Genomic DNA, 19,666 nt, shown 5'->3' with positions numbered 1-19,666 from the left:
AATATTCCAAAATGCAATAAAGAAATCTGTATTTCTCTAATTTGTTTGAATCTTTATTTGAACAAACACAAGAAAAAGTTCACAGAGCAACTTCATTTTACTAAGAAAATAATGCAATTGCTTTTCATTCATTTTGCAGATGATTTTTTTAATCAAATTCAGTTTGAATTTGAGTTCAATTCATACAAAGGCAATTTAAAAAAATGACTCGTAAAGGAAACCAACAGATTGCATCGAAACATCTCATTGATTCAATGAATTAAAGTGAATTACAAGTTAGAAACACGTAGGAGGGCAACATATAAACTGTGGAACTTCACAAACCAACAATCCTTCAATTGAAGGATAACCACTCTCCTCCCTGAGCTGTAGCTCTTCCAGTGTAAAAATTGACATTGAGAATCATTTATTTGTTCTTATGTCTGTCAAACAAAGGTTTAAACAAATGAACAAATTAGAAATTTAACTTAATGAAATTTCCCCTAGTTTTCAGTAAAGTAGGTTTTTACAAAGAAATGAGAATGTTCCAGTATTTATTTCCTTGGTATGTGCAGTTTTTATGATTACAGATGGTGTGGGTTGTCTTCCCCTTAGAACATCCCGGTGCACCACCACGTCTCAATATAGAAGCCCGGGACAAACACAAACAGTGGCTCCAGAGTCGGTCTCTCATGTTTTCCTCTTTTTTAGCAGCCTTTACAGTTTGTTCTACAAGCTTGTAACGAAAAAGGTGAGGATTCTGCAGCAAAATATCACTAAAACCAACATGCTGAACCTTTTAGAATCAAATGAACCATCTGAATGAAGATGAAAAAAGCACTGTAGTTGACATAAAAGCTCACATTATGAATTGTATTGCAGCTATATAATCTGAGTGCAATCTTCTTTTTATTTTGGTGCAGACCTTTGATTTGAGATTATTGCCACAGTACTTGTATCCTACCATAGTCCAGTTGAGCTGCTGATGTCAGCAGTTATAAATATTAATCCTCCCCTCAGGAGTCTGGACTCCAGAGTGGAGTCGCCAAGCACCTAACGTGGTGTCCTCTGTATTGAGAAAGATTTGATGGCCGTCTGGTTTCCTGTGGTCATGTTGTCCCTGTGATCTTGGAGGATTTAACTGCAGTTTGGATGCATCTGTGCAGCATACCAGGATGTAAAGACGCATCTTTATGTGGCCAGTAGAGTGAGGGTGAATGTATTGGGTAAAAATGTCAAGTGGAACTTAAAGAGTAGGCATATTTACTGAAATTATTCTGTTAATATTTATCAAATCGAGCTTTTAACATGTAAGCATAGAAAAAAACATTGTCTTTACAAAGCAACAAAGTTTGCCTTTTCCTTCAGTCAAAACCAATTGTACATCTTCATTACTATAAACTCATCACATTAAACATTTCTACATTGCACGCATGTACACATACATCTAGACCATGTGAATGCCATCATTACATGGTTATTACATGTCAAACACAAGGATGTATTTCTCTCTGGTCCTCCTGTATCTCTGTAACCTCCACAGCTCTTAGTTTTGAGGAGCAGGGCACATAATGGCAGAATGTCCAGCACACTGAAGCTGCAGAGAGTTATTTTAAAGATTAAGATTAGATTTATTGTCATGCATACACACAAAATTTGTCCTCTGCTTTTAACCCATCCAGGTTGGCACCTGTTGACATACACATGCACAGGGTCACACACTCAGACAGATGCCATACACTGGAGCAGTGGGCCGCCATTCACAACCGCAACGGGGAATCGAACCGCCAACCTTCCCACTCTTTGACCCACTCTTACTACTGAGCTGTCCTAAAATACAGATCACCCCAGATGGGACTCGAACCCACAATCCCTGGCTTAGGAGGCCAGTGCCTTATCCATTAGGCCACTGGGGCTCAGCCAGCACATTTTCGACTCTAACGTGACCCAATGCCGCCATAAGACCCTGGCATTGTGTACAAATCCAGCTGAAGTTTACCTACAGATAGTAAACAAACTTTGACTTGTTGCATGTGATGAAATAAGAACATTAGCAAAAGATTAATGTCTAATTCTTCCCTCCACTAACTTTTTGCCTTTCAACATGTATGAGATCACACCAAGTTTTAGCTGTTAATGTGAGCATTAGCCAGTATCAAGCTGAAAACAATACTTCTGTTATGTACAATTCTTCTCCAACTGTTGGTGCATTTTTGTCAAATACCATTTTGTGAGCTTTGTAGGATTTTGCATTCAGTGTACCTGCAAACATCAGACTGTAGAACTGAGGTGTCGCTGCAGTTGTAATGCAGCTGCAGTGAGTCTCACCCTTTTCCCCTTAGTTTGATAAAATCTAAAAAAAAAATACATGTTTAGTACACCGGTTTCCAGTTCAAGAAACAAAATATTCCAGACTGCTTAACTAATCCAAACGAAATAAAATGCTTGTGAAGAATTCTATTTCCAGAAGTGTTATTAGTTTAATTCACAGATAGACAATTAACTGGGTAAGATGAGCTACATCCCTCATCATCTAAATAAATTAGAAATTATTAGATTAATTAACAAGGTGATGATGCCATCGTTCTATCCGTCCCAGTTTTAGACAACGTGGGAAGAGCAGGCTAAATTACTCCACTCAGAAACCACTCGTCTGTTAATAGCATTTCCAATAAAGGGTAATATTCTTTGATTACCAGGACGAGTTTCTTTGGGGAAAAAATATTAGATTGAGAAAAATGTTTGTTTTTATACTGAATAACAAGGGATGTTTATTAAATCTGGAAAAGCTGAGAAAAAATAGTTTTTCTTACATAAATATCAACTCCTTATAGCTACAAGCATTCTTCTTATGAAAACATATCTATCTGAACTGTCATTTGACAGGAAACTGAATCCATAAGATTTTAATTTCAGTCTTTGAAGCGTGACTTTTATACATCTACTTCTTCTCTGTCTGTTTTTGTACGATTAAAGTCTGTTCTGAGCTTTGTTGTTTTCATATCAGCTTTCTTAAAATCTTGCCTGGGACAAAAATCATATATGAGTGCAAGAGCACATAACATAGAACTACTAACAAACATAATTCCACATACGATCAGTGTGTTTTTTATTCATTTAAATTTTTTTTAGGCATGAAATGTCTTTTCATGTCATGTATTCTCAAAGAATGATATCCTGTCTGAGGCTTTTACCTTAAGCTTTGAGTGTAAGTCAATACAAAGTGCCGTTGTCTCTGTGTAATCCCATGTTGTCACATTAGTGTCACTCATATGCTGTGTTTAAAATTGTAAAGCAGTGCACAGAAGCTGTACACTGCATCGGTAGAAATAGACCATTACGTGTTGCGCCCTGGAGCCAGAAGCCGACATGGTGTGCTCTCTCACTTGTTGCTGGTACTAATGTTCACAGGTCCTTATTGTGATTTTGCCCAGAGAGCGATTAATATTTCTAAGACATCTCAACCGGGAAGTGGCTAGACTTTTCTGATGTCTGAGAAGGAGGACTTGAGAAGTTATTGATAATAAATCCCTAATGTAGAGGAACCACATTTTAAAGTTACTTAGTCTAAACAGTAAATGTGTTGAGGTTAAGTTGTAATTTTGCTCATTTTTCTATTTAAATGCAGGCTAAGATGGGTTCGTCTTGGCTCTAACAAACAGTTGTTTACCAACAGTTCTCTGTTGACACACTGAATTATTTTTGGGGGTGAAATTAATTCGTTATCAGTGTAGTGACTCATTACATAGTTACAGCTGCAGTCAATGTGTGTGTAGATGGATGCAGTGCAACAAAGAAAATCACAAATGCGTATTTGTGTCGGAAAGATTTATGTCAGTGTTGTCAAACAAAAATATTTGGTGCTGGAATTTGTTTATTTGATACATGAATGGTGCATAATGAAGAAGCACCGGTGCATTCAAGTCGTGTCAGCAGCTGTGTAACCCTACCCACAAGTGAGTCCTCTATATAGTGAACACTATATACTCTGCATGTGAGTAGTCAATTCCAACAAGTCTCCATTTGGACTTGATTTTTACTTTTACAGTAACAGATATTTATGCAAAAGTTGTAAGTTGAGGGTCACAACGGATGAAAAACCCAACCACCTCAGCCTTCACACATTTATTTCACCTCCTAGTGAATAAAGATGCTTAACTTCCTTTATAGCCACTAACCACTACTGTTACATGTAAGTTGATGAAAAACCTCCATTATGAACTTAAATCCAAGGATGCCGGACCGAACTGCAAAGTTGTGCACTAATACATTTGGACTGAACCACTGAACCCCCTGCATCCAATTCATTACTTGCAAGAATGAGTTCTTGTTGCAGGTTGTAATGAATACCTTCTGGGGCCATTTTTCACTATGGAACTGTCTCTGTTCAGTGAAATTTCAGAGGCCACGCGGACCGACTTAGTAACTCAGACATGAAAACATGTAGACAAACTGTGGCCCCTGTGAATGGGGTTAGATCTCAAGTCTCATGCAGATGATCTCTAAGCAAAACTTCCCATCTGCTCTGCCATGCTGCCCGTAAATCCCAAGAGAGTGCTTAAACAGACTGTCCAGAAATTAGAAGTGGAGCCAAACTGTCATGATGGAAAGATATCTCACTGTCAGAAAGTAGTTTCTCTCGATGCCTCTTGTTTCTTCAGTAAGTGAGGAAAAACACCACAGCAACTCCAGCTTTTGAGAAAAGGGCATTCTCTTTATTATTAAGTGTAATCCACATCCAAGTGCCCACTTGATGGAGCTTTGACTTTTCAGAAAGGAAGTCAGTACCAATGAAGTCCCTTTGTGCCTGATCTCCTGCAGCCTCATCTCGACCCATTGTTAACGGAGGCAACCTTTATATATCCTGCCTGTTCTGTGCTCCTTCAGCTGCACATTTCATCTCGTATTTTCACAAATCTACATAGTTTCTGGTATTAGTATTGTTTCTTTTTTTATATTTTTATGCATCTATAGTAATCTACTAAAATCTTAAGGCTAATTCGATGTATTTCCAAGTTTCATTGAAGCTTAAGCACAAGTTCAGCATGGAAGATCTCTTCTCTCCCTTTCGTCTCTGTTCCATTATGCTTAATTTCGGCTGGTGTTGCAACATTATTCTCTTAGTCTCTTCCACTTTCCCATTCTGTCAAAATAATTTCCAATGTTTTTAACTATTTTCATCCTTTGTGCATGATTTCTCTGAGCCAACCAGCTCCTATCCCTTGTTTTTTAAATTAGAAATGTTTAGCTTTGCAAGCTTTATCCTGAACTCTAGGTGCGTTTAAAAGTACTTTCTCCCGACCCCTGACTTTCTAGAGTAGAAAACATCTGCCATGTACTTTGTTTAGTATCTTGTACTTGTGTTGGACATCAAAAATAGCAGGAAAAGGATTCTTTAAGAGCCTCTAGTTACTGGGAAAAGTTTCTGAGTTGGAAATTAGGGTTGTGAATGGGCACATAGTGCATGAGGATTAGTCTTCGGGGACCACCCATTAATCTGTACTGGTCTTTTTAGCAACAGTAACCATGTCTTAACACCTATCATATTCTGTTTTAACCACCATAAAGACTTAGACTTAGATGACTTAGATCAGTGAAAAACTTTACAGGATCCAAGAAATAACTAATTATCCTGTCACTCTGACCAGAACTGAACTTTTGAAATGCTTATAAACATGTTAGTTCAGTCAAATTTGTCCCAAATCGAGCTTTTCGAAACAAAATCGTGTACTTTGGATGTGTTTTATGATGCAGAAAAACAACGTTTTTTTTCGGTAGTCGTAGAATTAGCTTGTGTGTCAGCGATCACAGAATGGACATTTTTGTATGTTGAGTCGCTGCATTGTCCCTCAAGTTTAGTATTTGTCAAATCTTTTGATCAAATTGGAAGGATAGTGTTGACAACTACTGTAACTCACACAACCATTTAACTAAAAAATCTTTCAAATTTGACAAAGCATATCACTTACAGCCAAATTTGGTATCCATATGTCTCCATTCAGATCTTCCATCTTCCTGTGATCCCATATTTCCTGTAATCTACACTTCAACCTAAACTCTTTTACCCCCATTTCCAAAGTTCGGATCATTGATCGGTAACTTTGACGCCTGGACTCTGGCCTCCAGCCAAAAATGATAACTGTTCATATGGGACTATGAAGCTAAGTGCTAAATCAATGGGGCCAGCCTCACTGATGTGGATATAACGTTACAAAGAAGGCCAGAGCCATGAGGTGGAGAAGATGTTTCCCTGGGGAAGACTTTTGGAGACACACCACCTCTGCCAGGAGAAACTCCAGTCTGAGAGTTGAACACTGACGTGATAAATTACAGCACCTTAGCAAAGTGCTTGTTTTGGAGGAGTCACGGGTTTATTTATCCCTATTGTCTCAGGAGGTTAGACTGATGTGAGGATAATTTATCTCACATTCTGTGATGGTAGATCGAGATGTTGTTGGCTGTTTTTATATACATGTGATGATGACTCAGAATTAAAATGTTAAACAGGGGGATTGAAAAAGAAAGAAATATCCTGTGTGTGGGTTCAAATTAAACAGAATGTGCTGATTTACATCTGTGCTTTCCCTCAGCTCCCTCTGCTTGATGTTACATAAATAGATTACAACAACAAGTATATTTTTCTAATCTTAATCTTCAGTTTGAAATCAGTCCTCTCCTCTTTTGTGTCTGGACAAGAGGTTGATTATGATACAGGCCAATTTCAGGTGATTGGCGATCAGTGTGGCCAAACGGTGTTGTTCTGGAGCATGCTAAATTAGCTCGCCAATCCCAAACGGACATTATACAAGCGCACAATGGTGAACCGCACTATTGGGGAGGAGTCTAGGCAATGCTGCTGCCACATTATGTTGTTTCCATCATTAGGCTCACAGTTGCTTATTTCCCTTGTGAGTCGTGTGTTTTTGTTTTTGAGGGATGTGTCTATCAAGGTTGGATGTGAGGCTCAACTGTACTGTTGAATGGTTGTGTCAATGATTATGTGTCCCACTATATGTCTCTTTTTTGTTATCTTTTGTCTCTTTAATTTAAAAACAAATCCCTTGAAACGCATCGATGAAAATGAAGATTTAGGTTTCAGACAACATAAGCATTTGCCAAATGAGTCATTTAGTGTATAACGCTGCCGTGTCTGTAATCAGCTCCGCTGCAAGGGTGTCTGGCTCTGACTGTGATAATGGTAGTTGATAAGCTGGGCTCAAATTAGCCATTACTTTTATTTTTCTAATTGTCTTGAATGTGACTGTGTCTGAATTTGCCTGCCAGGACACAATACAGGACTTGGTTAAAAGCTATCAGCTAAAAATGATGCACATTTCTTGAGTAATGTCCCAAAACGGGAATTCTTTTTGATAATTAAACAGAAGCAATTTGTAAAGAAACTTTAACAAATAACTTAGCATGTGAGTTTCTGGCAGTAAGTGGATTTTTTTTCAACGCAGTTTAGTCGAGGCTTCCAGGCTGGTGAGGACGTGGATTTCTCTTTGAGTTCTGTAGAGTTAACATGCTACCCCTGGTGTCCCAGATCCCCGCTCAGCCCCCGTAACATAAGGGAGCTCTAAAGACCAGGCAGTCATCAGACCGAGCAGTTGTGCCTGGAAACCTGATAAAGCGCCCCTCACCCCAAAACTTAAGATACTAGCAGAGATCAATAGCTGCAGCATGTTATCTATTGTCCAGCAGAGAGTATCGCACATCCCAGTGTTTCAACTAGATAGATACCCATGCAACAGATATGCACTAGTTTTCTAACACTATTCAAATGTAACCAGTGCCAAATATAGGCGTGTGTTTTTCAAGTTAGAAACATATACAAGTAATGAAAAAGCTGACTAATTTCCAATCATTGTAAAGTTTATGCTGTGTTTTAAACCTGAAACTCACCAAGCCGGGTGCAACTAGTCTGATATAAAATGTTTAATAGCTGTTGCAAAAAGCAATCAAGGCTCTAAAACTCTGAAATGTCTTCATTTATTATGTGTGAACTTTTTAATTGGCATGGATTCACATCATGAGTCAACTGTCGGATTTATTTTCTCTTTTTAATTACAGTTGAAGTCCACCTGTAGACACGGAGGAGGCTGTGGTGGCTCATTCTAATAAAGGTTTCGTGTTCCGTCTGTTGCCATTATCCTTTTTGTATGTTTTTTTTAATCTGGAGGCAAAATTAAGTGTCCGATGTGTTGAGGACAAGATGGATGGCTTGAAATTCAGCTGTAAAAGTGAAAAGACTTAAAAACATCAAATTGCAAATTCAGTGACTCATTTCCATTCTGCTGAGAGTTAAAGTCTTAATAAATTTAGCACTGCTCCGGTTTAGTGTTGAAACTAATTTTAGCTGGCACTCTTTTGGCTGACAAGCTTGTGACTTGCAGCTATATGGACCCATACACGAGAACATCTGGAATTATGAGTCACATATTCATTCTTCTTTTATCTTTTTCTTAAACATTTTCAGCATTGATTGACTGTAAAGGGTAACTGGTTTGAACTTTAACTTCCCTACGTGAAAAACAACTATTCAAATGTATGCCCGACCATGCTAATGGTCATTTACACCCATAAACCACCAGTAAGATTTATACAACCACGTATGCTTAATTGCTGTGATACTATTAATTACAAATGTAATATGATGCAATGTGAGAAAACCCTGACACTTTAAGAACTTTGACATCTACCTTACTTGATGTATTTTACAGAAGTCGAGAACGGTGATGGATTTCTCTATTTTATTTTATGCACTGTTATCTCGCGATAACGACTTATTATCTCGTTATCTCGATATAACAAAGATTGTTTTCTTGTGATGACAAATGAATTGTTACCTTAGCTGAAGCAGGTCGATAGATAGTTTGTCAGTTACATGCTGACATTCTGACCTCCCACCGGTCCCACATGGGCCTCAAATTGTCGAAATGGCAACACCTAATTTTGTATCCCGTCATTCTGACACCTTTTTCCTCCTATGGTCGGAATGACGGTATGTTTTTTTTTTTTTTAGCACGTTGGTCTGTTATATAGCCTATTGATGTCTTAAGGACCTAACTGGTTACACCTGGGAGTAGATTAATCTTACTCCCCGATAATATAGAATTTTTTTTATTTAGCCTACATAAAGAACATGCATTTTGTGGCTTGGCAAGAGGTCCTTAATAGCTTTATTGTCACATCGCGATATATCACAATCAGATATGCAAGAGCGGAGCAGTTGCGCACATCCAATCAAATCAACAAGTCTGCGCACTTCAGTTCCCTTATGTGCATTTATTTATCATATCAAAATAGTTGCTAAATAGGTGCTGAATAAATGTGCACATAAAATGCTTTTAAAGACTGTGTCACACCTGTGCACGTGCAAAACTTGTAAAATGCATGAACAGAAAGAAGGGCCTCAGCTGTTGAGTAACTCACATTTCCTTATATGGGAAGCCTTGTCGAAATGGTGGGACGTTTGAATGTCGGAATAGCGGGATGTCGGACTGGTGGGATGTCAGAATAGCGGGATGTCGGAATGGCGGTTGCCACCCAAATTTGTCAGCCTCTCATCTGCTAACCGGTAGCCCCTAAACAAACCCAGTCAAGTAAACAAACTAATGTAATGTGTAACCTACCAGTAGGCTACAGCCAGTGGCTACGGAAGCCGTTCGTGGCAGCTCTTGTAGGTTGAAATCAAGACGAACACATGAATTAATTCGTTATCACGAGAAAACGATCTTTGTTATATCGGGATAACGAAATAATGAATTCGTTATCACGAGAAAACAGTGATTAAAAAATAAATAAATCCATGGCCGTTCTCGGCCTTTGTGGTATTGTCCTCTTAATACCTTGGCTTTAATAGATTGATCAGGCCTTTAATATTACATATTTAAATTCTAAGAAGGGCGTTTTTAAACTGGACTGCATCGTATATCCAAGAAAATACACTATAAATGTGGGCTGATAGATATATTTCTATAGGCAATCTTAGCACAAACTGAATAGAATTTTCATAACAGAGGGATATTTAGCATATAGGTAAAAGTTCTTTGGACTCCCTTTTAACAGGAAGAAACGTGCATCAGAACCAGGGACAGCGGCCATCTGCCTCGACCAGCTGAAGTTTGAGAGGACAGAAAAGAGGGGACAACAAGCACCATAACACCAGCACAGGGATACCTGCTGAGAAAGAGAAACAAGTTAATGACAACAATAATGTCATATGTACACAGAGAGTAATAAAGAGAGCAGATGGAGGAGAGGTGCATCATGGGAGGTCCCCCAGCAGTCTGGGCCTATAGCAGCTTAACTACGAGATGTTTCAGGCTCACCTGAGTCATCGCTAACTATAAGCTTTGGTAAAAAGGAAAGTTTTAAGCCTAATTTTAAATGTAGAGAGGGTGTCTGCTTCCTGAAGCCAAACTGGCAGCTGGTTCCACAGAGAGGGGCCTGATAACTGAAGGCTCTGCCTCCCGTTCTGCTTTTAGAAACTCTGAGAACCACAAGCAGACCTGCAGTCTGAGAGCAAAGTGCTCTGTTGGGAAAATATCCAACTATGAGATCTTTAAGGTTTGACGGAGTTTAGTCATTAAGAGCTTTATATGTCTGGAGAATCATTTTCAACTCTATTCTGAGTTTAACAGTGAGCCTAAAACTGGAGAAATATGATCTCTACTGTTAGTTCTCATCAGAACTCTGGCTGCAGCGTTTTGGAGCAGCTGGAGGCTTTTCAGAGACTTTTTGGGACAGCTCAACAATAAAGAATTACAGTAGTCCAACCTTGAAGTAACAAATGCATGCACAAGTTTTCTGCATCACTCTGAGACAAGATGCTCCTGATGTTTGCAATATTACGAAGGTGAAAGAAGGCGGTCCTGCTTTATATGTGCATCAATGGACAGATTCTGAAACCAACATCTTTTCCCTTTGCTTAGCCAAAGTGTGGCTAACACCAAAACCCAATCACAGCCAAGAATGTTTTTGCAAATCACAGGCACCCTAACGACCTAGATTAAAAAATGCTCATTTTCTTGGCAAAACAAGGACTTTTAGTTTGTTCAGACTTAAACAAAGAAAACTCTGTAAAAAAATACCGTGTGGAAAATAGATTTTACCCTTCAGTTTACAGTGACAGAAGTAATAAAAAAAACAGGAACAATGCAAATAGTTGTACATGTGATGTGCGTCAACAATACTGAAGATACAGTGTTTTCTTTCTCCTGTTTTAAACAAAGAAAAGCAAAACACATCCCTGTATAATTAAAAGCTGGCCTGCAGCTCCCGAGTGTTGCAGATTCAGGCTCAAACTGTGAGAAAAGATGAAAAACAGATCCTGCATAATCAACAATGCTCTGTGCAAGTCAGTGAAAGTGCACCTTACTCAGACGCCTGTGTGGAATGCGTTCTGGGGAACGAGCTGTCTCGCTCTCATGTCCATCATCTTAACAAGCAGCAAAGACAGAACACTTGTGGCTCTCCCTGGCAGATTTATGGACTGTTAATGTCTTACCCTTCTGTCTTCCTTCTGCTTTTGTTTTGTCAGTGCTGAATGCAGGTAGTGATTCCACAGACAGGGATGTGATAAATGACTAAATCATCAAGTCAAGTTGACTCTTGCCCAGGCTTCTGTTTTCTGGCTTGTCCAACGGGCTAGCTCTGGCAGCAGGGGTCAACCAACCCCTCAGGGTGGTGGGGTCAAGTTTAGGGAGACTTTTGTTTTAAACAGATGGTGTTGAGAGTTCAGTCTGTCACTCAGAAAGAATACACAAAATGGAGAAAAGACACTTTACAGCATCAGTTGACTTATGTGCCTCCAATTATTGACCTGGTTTACCCTCAAAATGCTCCCTTCCTTGTCTCCAAAATGAGACACTTAAGGTTGAGACGTCAGCGAAACCGTCTTTAAATACCACTTATTCACCACTCACTTAAATATTGATGATAATCTGAGTGGCTTGGCAATCTTCTCATTGAATAGGAAATCAATTCTTTTAGCTTTCTTTTCCACAAACAATTGAGGAGAGGGCTACTCATTTAGTAAGTAGGAAGTCATTTACTGTGTTTTTTTTTGCTGAACTGGAAGACCTGCCTGCACATATTTGTGGCTCCGAACATTTATTTTGGGTGAGTTAACTCACAAGATGCTTTTTTACTGTTATTTTCTATAAGAGTGTGGGCACAGATGAGCTCCTGTAAGTGCTGAAGACCTTCAAGGTCTGACAGGAATGCTGAAATGATGTAGTTTTCTGATGATTAGTTTATGTGTGAACTAGTATTGTATTTCCCAGGTTGTATACCTGCTCAATAAAGCCTGGGTTTTGCCGTTAGTCTGTTACTCTGTGCTTTGTCCCATTTTCATTAAGACCATTAATAGGAACTATTTTTAAATATGGTTTACCGACAAGGGATTTTCACAACAGCAACTGCTTGGGCTCCATTCAGTTGCTTGACAAATCAATGTACATTTAATCCTAGCGGTAGGTTATCTGGAAATGTAGAATGTGTTTTACTCTGATGAATGGGCTGTGGCTGAAGAAGCAAAAAAAAAAAAAAAAAAGACTTTTGGTATTTATATTGTCCTCAGTTTGTACATTGTTGACATATAAGAAAAGAGTAGGTCTACTTTCAGTTTTAGGAGATATAAATAGTATATTGAGTCTAAAAACAAATCATGATGGCTAAACGTATAGAATATTTATGAATAGTGAATGTATGACAAGGTCTTAGTCGAACAGGTTGCTCTAACTGATTAATGAGAAGGTTTTACAATCAGAGCCCAGACATCAGGTACAAAATGAGAGTAACTTTGGGAGCAGAATTAAGAGAACAGAGGGTTTAAAGAAGAAAAACACCAGGTAGAGAGAACAGTGAAAGTTTATTAAGGCTGCACTTGCCCCACACTAAATCAATCCTGCCTCTGCTGCTCTTCTTACGGCTTCTTAATTTTTTTGAGTAATCCTTGTATCCCAATGTTAATCAAACATTAAACAGCACATGTTTTACATGGGTTTACCATCCCACACTCATCACAGCTTGCTTGTATCCTAATGGCGTAATTATTGTAATGTTGATTAAGCCACTTGGGTAATTAGCAATTTTGATTGCGACTACATCCGCAGGTGAACTGAAGGCAAGGAGAAATAAAATAACAGAGACAGCAAAAGTACTTAGAGATATGAAAGAGCTTGTAGTTGCTGGAAAAGGTTTCATAAAGGGAAATAAAGAGAATCACAAGTACAAATGAGCAAACATAAATCCAAATTCTTTAAAAAAGAAAATATAAACTTATATTCTTGATTTGAAATCTTATGTTAAGGTGAATACCTACACCAGTGGAGCAGATCTGAGCAATGCAGCAAGCTGCAGTCTTTAAGCGAATGAGATCAGATTCCTGAGGCGAGTTGTCTCTGTGAACTGAGCCGTGACTTAAGGCACCCTTCTTAGTGTACTTTTTCTTGCTTTGGGAAAACATGTCTGTCGAAACAGTCAACAGAGTGAACTGGCGCACGGTGGCCTTACCCTGCCTTACTCAGGTTACCCCATATGGACGCCTCGCCACATGGTCCCCTCGGCCCTTCAGCAGCAACCACAGCTCTCTGCCCTTGAGAGGGAGAGAGGATATGTTGAGAAGATGGTGTTTGTGTGTACTTGTGTGTGTGTGTGTGTGTGTAGTTTGTGTGTGCTATGTGTATATCAACATGGGTTTGGATTTGTGTGTAGGTTTGTGAGGTTGGTCGGTCTCTCCATCTCTTCTCAGACCACATCGACTCAGAAGGCTGTCATGTTAAATTATTTGAACGAGTCTTTGCAGTGGTGCAATACACAGGAGTTAGAGTGCATCGTGATTTCAGATCAAAACTAAAGAAGATAAAAAATGAAGCCAAACTCGGCGCCCATGAGCAGCTCGTAGGGCACTCCATCACAGTAAAACCAGACCAGTGCTGGAGTGTTGTTCTCTTTGCGTTAGACTTTTTAAGCAGAAGCGAATGGTGTTTTGGTGGGGTAATATCTGGAAGTTCACGAAAAGCTGACCACCCTTTACTCAAATATACCAATGGCCTGACTGCAGCAATATAGAACAGAGAAGCTTGGATTATTACACACACACAAATGGCATTAGCTGACAAATTGGAGCAGCACATAACATCTATACTTTATCACTCTATCATGTTTTAGTGACAAACATATTAGCAAACAGCTGCTTATGTATCCAGCAGACAGATTAATTCATTTATACATGTTTTGGGCCATCTTGTGCAAAACCGTCCAGTTACATGTCTCCTTATATAGTCCGATGTGATCTCTAAAACATAAATCAAGATGAAAACTGTGTTTTTTTTTTAGTTGTGGCTCCATGTGGCCATGTAGACAGCATTCACAAAGTAGTAATACTAAAACACTGAATGGCAGGAAAATGTAAAGAACATATAGCTTATGAGGCGGGTATTCTTCAAGTCCATACTGAAACTCACTTTTTATTTTTCTCTCTTTGGCAGTTTAGATAGTAGCCTTTTTTAAACATGGTGGTCACAAAGTTTAAGTTAGTCTGGTTGGTCTCCATAACACCAACAGCAGGCCATTACATAAGCATTTTTTAACCTGGCAAAGTAAAAAGGGGTTGGTGCTGATGTAGCATACATTTTCCTGGCCCAGAGTCGGTCTAAACAGGAAACCCTGGTTATCAACAGTTCTGAACATTACTGGAACTGCTTCAGTCAAACGAAGGTCTTGGCGCAGCAGTCAGTCCTTATTTTCATTGGTCAGAGACTCAGTGGTGTGCGAGGTGACACCACGACTCAAATGTTGTTATTAGATTGTCATTGTCACTTGTCATCAGCCCCCAGACATTTTATGTGCATCTATTCACACAGTCGTAGAAGGTCAGAAATGTAACTTAGTTGCCTTGTTTTTTATCAGAAATCACAATGAATGATGATGCTTCACTCTACCTATGATGAGGTAAAGTGATCATTTAAATTGAGTGGGCCAAAAACCTTATCAAGCACGTCAAGGCAGCATACAGTGGCTTGATTTAAGCTCTTGGCTGCTCCTATTAGAAAAATATTTAGTAGGCAAGCTGAGACATAACAACAACTGTGAGGTTGTCAGCCCAAAAATTGGTGGATATTAACTTTCTGTAAGTCTGTCTTTGATTAATCAGACTTCTCAGTAGGCATCATGGTTCACTAAGGGGAGTTCATACATTCTGGAGAGAAGCCAGAGGCCTGTAGAGGGCAAGAACTTATTTGACCATTAATGGTGACTGAATATAGCACTGGCTCAATCTTAGTTTAACTACAAAAGTGTGTTATTGATTATACTACTTGATCGCAAGGGCAGCTGTTGGTAAGTGATGAATAAATCTGTGACGGCAAAGAGAAATGTCATGAGAAAAATTCCAGTCAGTAGGCAGTTCATGCTCAGTGAGAAGAAGGCAGGCTGTGTGGTTGAGTGGAGGTACAACAGGCAAGTGCTGCCTTGAGACACTTGGAAATGGAAAGCATGTCCAACCCCTTCAGAGATGTATTCAGCATGTTAGGAATTTATGGAGCTGATGATTCAAAATACGATATATTGGTTTTGCAATGATAAAAGTGGAAGGAAAAAATTTAGACCGCTCGCTATGTAGAGAGACAAGCAGTAAATGTTAAAAAGAGGCCACTTTTTACACACGAGGGCCTTGTTTCCTCTGCTGTCACAATCGCTGCAGTCCTACTCTGATCCACAAATATCATCTCATGGCAATATACATAAATAGCACACCACTTCTAGCACAATTTGCATGTCATTTATATGCATTATGGCTTTTCATGTGTCTTTTTGCATTGCATGCCAAATGGTTCGGGGTGGAGTAAAAGAACAGGGCACGGTGTCATCCCTTTCAGTGCACAGCGTGAAATATCATGTCAACAGGAAAGGATGTGTATGACGCACAGCATGACTTGGCATGCTATAACTAAGTTATTTCTTGTTGGGTCCACAGCCCACATCAATGTGATGGACACATAGGAGCAGGAAAACTTTAGCTATGTGCTGAAAAACAAGTAAAAAAAAATCTGTTGTTAGGGATTGAGAACATGTCCTATGCTGGTGTGGTTTCATCACTGTTTCAGTGGTCCCGTTACCATATGACATACTGCTGTCTGTTTTTGTAAGAGGTGAGGTGTGAGGGTACAGTAACTGGAACACTTCCATTAAAAAGTACAATAACAGGCTGGGCACTCTGATTAGGCCTAAAAACCTCAACTGAAGGTCCATTTTAGGTAAAAGCTCAATAGCTGTTATGCTTTCCTCTAACTTCTGATTTGTGCTTGCTCATGAAATTTATACGACTGTTAATTTTTGACCAGGAAAAGTTCATGTTCATGTTCATGAACTTGCTGTGTTTTGCACGTTCAGTCTTGTCAAAATGGGGAACCAACATGTCAACAGTTAAAAACACTGTGAAGTCATCAAGTTTTTTTAAACAGTTGAAGATTAATTAGCCGAGTCTCATTGAAAATGATGACAAAGTCATGTTTGAGGCATGTGGTTTGAGAATGCTGGGCAGCCAGTAATCCTGGAAAAGATCATTTTGATGTGAGAAACCATTGCAGGGTAAATTCTAATTCAAGCCAAGATGTTTTCTTAATCTTAACCATGTCATTTTGAATACCTAGCCTAAACCGTGTACATTGCAAAATCTGACTATAATTTTTAATACCTGACTCGAACCATCTCGGTTTTAATACCTAACCGTAATGTATAAAACTGTGTTAAACAGCAACAAAAAAGTGAGCAGATCCACAAGGAAACATCGACAAAGTGCAAAAAGAACCTTTTGAAGTACAATAGAGGTCAGGATGCGATCTCAAGTCTTCCACTTCACTGTTGTGTGACGTCATCATCCATCTATTCTGTGGCTTATTAATAAATATGACGCAATAAAACGTGATTATTTTCTCTATGGAGTTACGTTTCTCTTCACTAACACGACAAAGCAGCGGAAATCTGTGGAGACAAATCAATAGATTAGATTTACGTGCCTATGTCACACTTTTGACTTGAGACTAGGTCATGATAATTGTGCCACAATAAATCACTTGTCCTCTTTTGGATTCTGTTTTTTTTTAAAATGACAGAAGATAATAGACAAAGTGCCTGCAAGATAGATGACCTACGTGTGTATTTGAAAGCCTTGCAAAGAGCACATAGCTCTTGGAGCTTTTAACTAAAATACTAGAATGAACACAATGAACGTCAACAAGAAACGTTTCAGAGTTGCAGTTACAAGGTTATTCTGGGATGACAGAGACACAGCTGAAGGGTGCTGGATGAAGGGTGCTGGTGCTGATGGTGGTGGGGGTATGATGAGCTGAAGTGCTCATCCATCAAGACCACTTACACGCCATAGGATCTGCTCTATAGCTGAGGGGGGAAATTAAGTTATAGACCCACATCTGCTGATACCCGCTGGTTCATTAGAGGATCCGCTTGCTTAGGCAGCAACTGTACGACACTGAAAACACTGCAAAAAATGAGGGGTATATTAAATTTATGCATTTCCTTTCAGATTAGTATATAGTAACTTCAAAGTTAAAATGAAAGAGTCAGAAAAGATGTCACATATTTACCTTTTTTTCTCTGAAAAATACATATCCAACGGTAGGCATTTTTATGAAATTCACCAATTATTGTTAATGCATGTAGTCCTTTAATAGCAAATGAATATCTTCCTTGTTGAAACATTGATAACCTTGTCAGGAGCTAAACAAAAAGGCATCACATGCACATTTCTTGCAGTGCAATATCTGAGTGGCAGAGCTCTTTAGGTAAGGATGGAGGAGCCTACAAAGTTAAGAGTTCATTTAGGAGGCCACTCTCAGCTGGAGCCCACCATCAGAGCTCGATGCAAATTAGACTGATTGGATGCAATTGGTTTGGCGCTCATGTTGCTGACATTGACACAAAAGTTAGTGTGCTGTTGTTTCAGTAAGTGAAGAAGGAGCTGCTGAGGGAGGAGATTGCTGCTTTTACTTATCTTGTTATGAGAATCGGAGCATTGATTATAATCACGTATCGTATTGTTTTGAGTGAACTTCCTTTGTTCTTCCTGGCAGCCAAACAACTGTCAATGAACAACTATATCTCCCATTGATGAATGGGCGTCTTTTACGACCGAAAAACAGCATATTTGAACAGTTTGTTCTGGTGTGATTAACCAATCTATCATTTCAAGCTTTGGCATGGCAGTTGTGAATCTTAGTTTCCATGTCTACAATGCACAGGTGTACTCTAATAATATTGTAGATGGTGGGATTCCCTTTTTCGCATAAATCTGCAGAGATATTGGTCTGTTGCCCAAACCTTACAAGATTTCAAAGAATAACCTTTTGAACACATTCAACCTCTAGGGGTATTGTGAACAAGTGCATGTGAAATCTCGTGTTGAAACCTAAACTAAGCAACCTACAAAATGGTGTGCTGTATCTTAACATTGTGATTGAGAATCCATGTATTTTAGCCCAAAATTATGAATGAAGGCTTTGTGGCTAGTTCAAGTAAACACAATTATCTTTACTCTGTTTGCAGTGTAATATATTTTCTTATGCAACCTCTTCTCACTTGCAACTCGTTACATTCTATCACTTGGTCAGAAGCCCACTGTGTCGAGGTTAAACACAGAGGGTATCCCCTTAGCATCACTTATCAGTGTGCAGGGTGTCCTAAACTGGTAAAGTTTAGGGACTTTAGGGACACACCAACCAGGCAACATATAAAATGTCAGGATGCAAAGGTTGTTAAATGCCTAACAAATATGCTTTCCTGACCTTAACCAAGCACTTTTACTGTTTTTAATGCCTCACAAAGTAGCACAGTAGAATAGCAAAGCAAGTCAACAGAAAAACAAAATTGTCAATGGTGGGCCAAAACATGATTCTAGTGCCTTGTGTGTATCTCTTTCCAACCTTCTTACATTGTCTGTTTTACCACCACCAGCAGAGGCATAAATGACAATGTGCATCTGTAACGTAGTTCCCTGAAAACCACTACTGGTCTCTTGACCAAGGGCTACTATGTACTAGAATGACAATGGATTGTTGTACCTTTTGTGTTTCAGAGTAAAAACAAACAACTAGGGCTGGGCAAGTTAACTGAGCTATACCCCCCAACATTTACACATATTCTATCAATGACATCTTTTTTGTTGACATCAGAAACTGATGGTCAATGCTTCTGCCATATGGACTTAGAGCTTTTACTAAAAAGTACTTGACAGAAACTTCTTACAGGTGGGTATAGCTCAGTGGTAGAGCATTTGACTGCAGATCAAGAGGTCCTCAGTTCAAATCTGGGTGCCCCCTGCTTTTCCATGGATTGTAAGTTTAATGTGTGATATACAGCAAAAATAAAAAAATCTCCTTTACAATCGTGTGTCAGATGGACTTTTGGAGTTGGTTCTCTTGCATGCCAAGTTGTAGTGATGAGAGGTAACAATTAACTGATCTTTGAAGCTGCTATTGTTAACTTCCCAAAACTACTAATCCGCAAATGTACATACGTATATGTATATAAGTACTCAATGCATATTCCTCATTCTTGAAATTCACATTATCAGAAAAGAGAATTCACAGCCAAATGGGACAACTAACACTCCTATATCCACAGATAAAGGTTGCTTTGCAATATTTTAATGGATGTGAAGTGA

General features: G+C 39.0%; 2 non-coding genes across 2 annotated transcripts; one reads left to right on the top strand and one right to left on the bottom strand.

Moving 5' to 3' along the window:
* Window positions 1-1,822: 1,822 nt before the first annotated feature.
* trnar-ccu (transfer RNA arginine (anticodon CCU)) lies at window positions 1,823-1,895 on the bottom strand. Its single transcript has one exon. It is a non-coding gene; the product is annotated as a tRNA-Arg (tRNA).
* Window positions 1,896-19,249: 17,354 nt separating this feature from the next.
* trnac-gca (transfer RNA cysteine (anticodon GCA)) lies at window positions 19,250-19,322 on the top strand. Its single transcript has one exon. It is a non-coding gene; the product is annotated as a tRNA-Cys (tRNA).
* Window positions 19,323-19,666: the final 344 nt, after the last annotated feature.

This window comes from Odontesthes bonariensis, chromosome 13 (assembly GCF_027942865.1).
Source record: "Odontesthes bonariensis isolate fOdoBon6 chromosome 13, fOdoBon6.hap1, whole genome shotgun sequence".
Taxonomy (NCBI): domain Eukaryota; kingdom Metazoa; phylum Chordata; class Actinopteri; order Atheriniformes; family Atherinopsidae; genus Odontesthes; species Odontesthes bonariensis.
The sequence above is the reverse complement of the archived record's forward strand: the minus strand, read 5'-3'. Positions and strand labels throughout refer to the sequence as shown.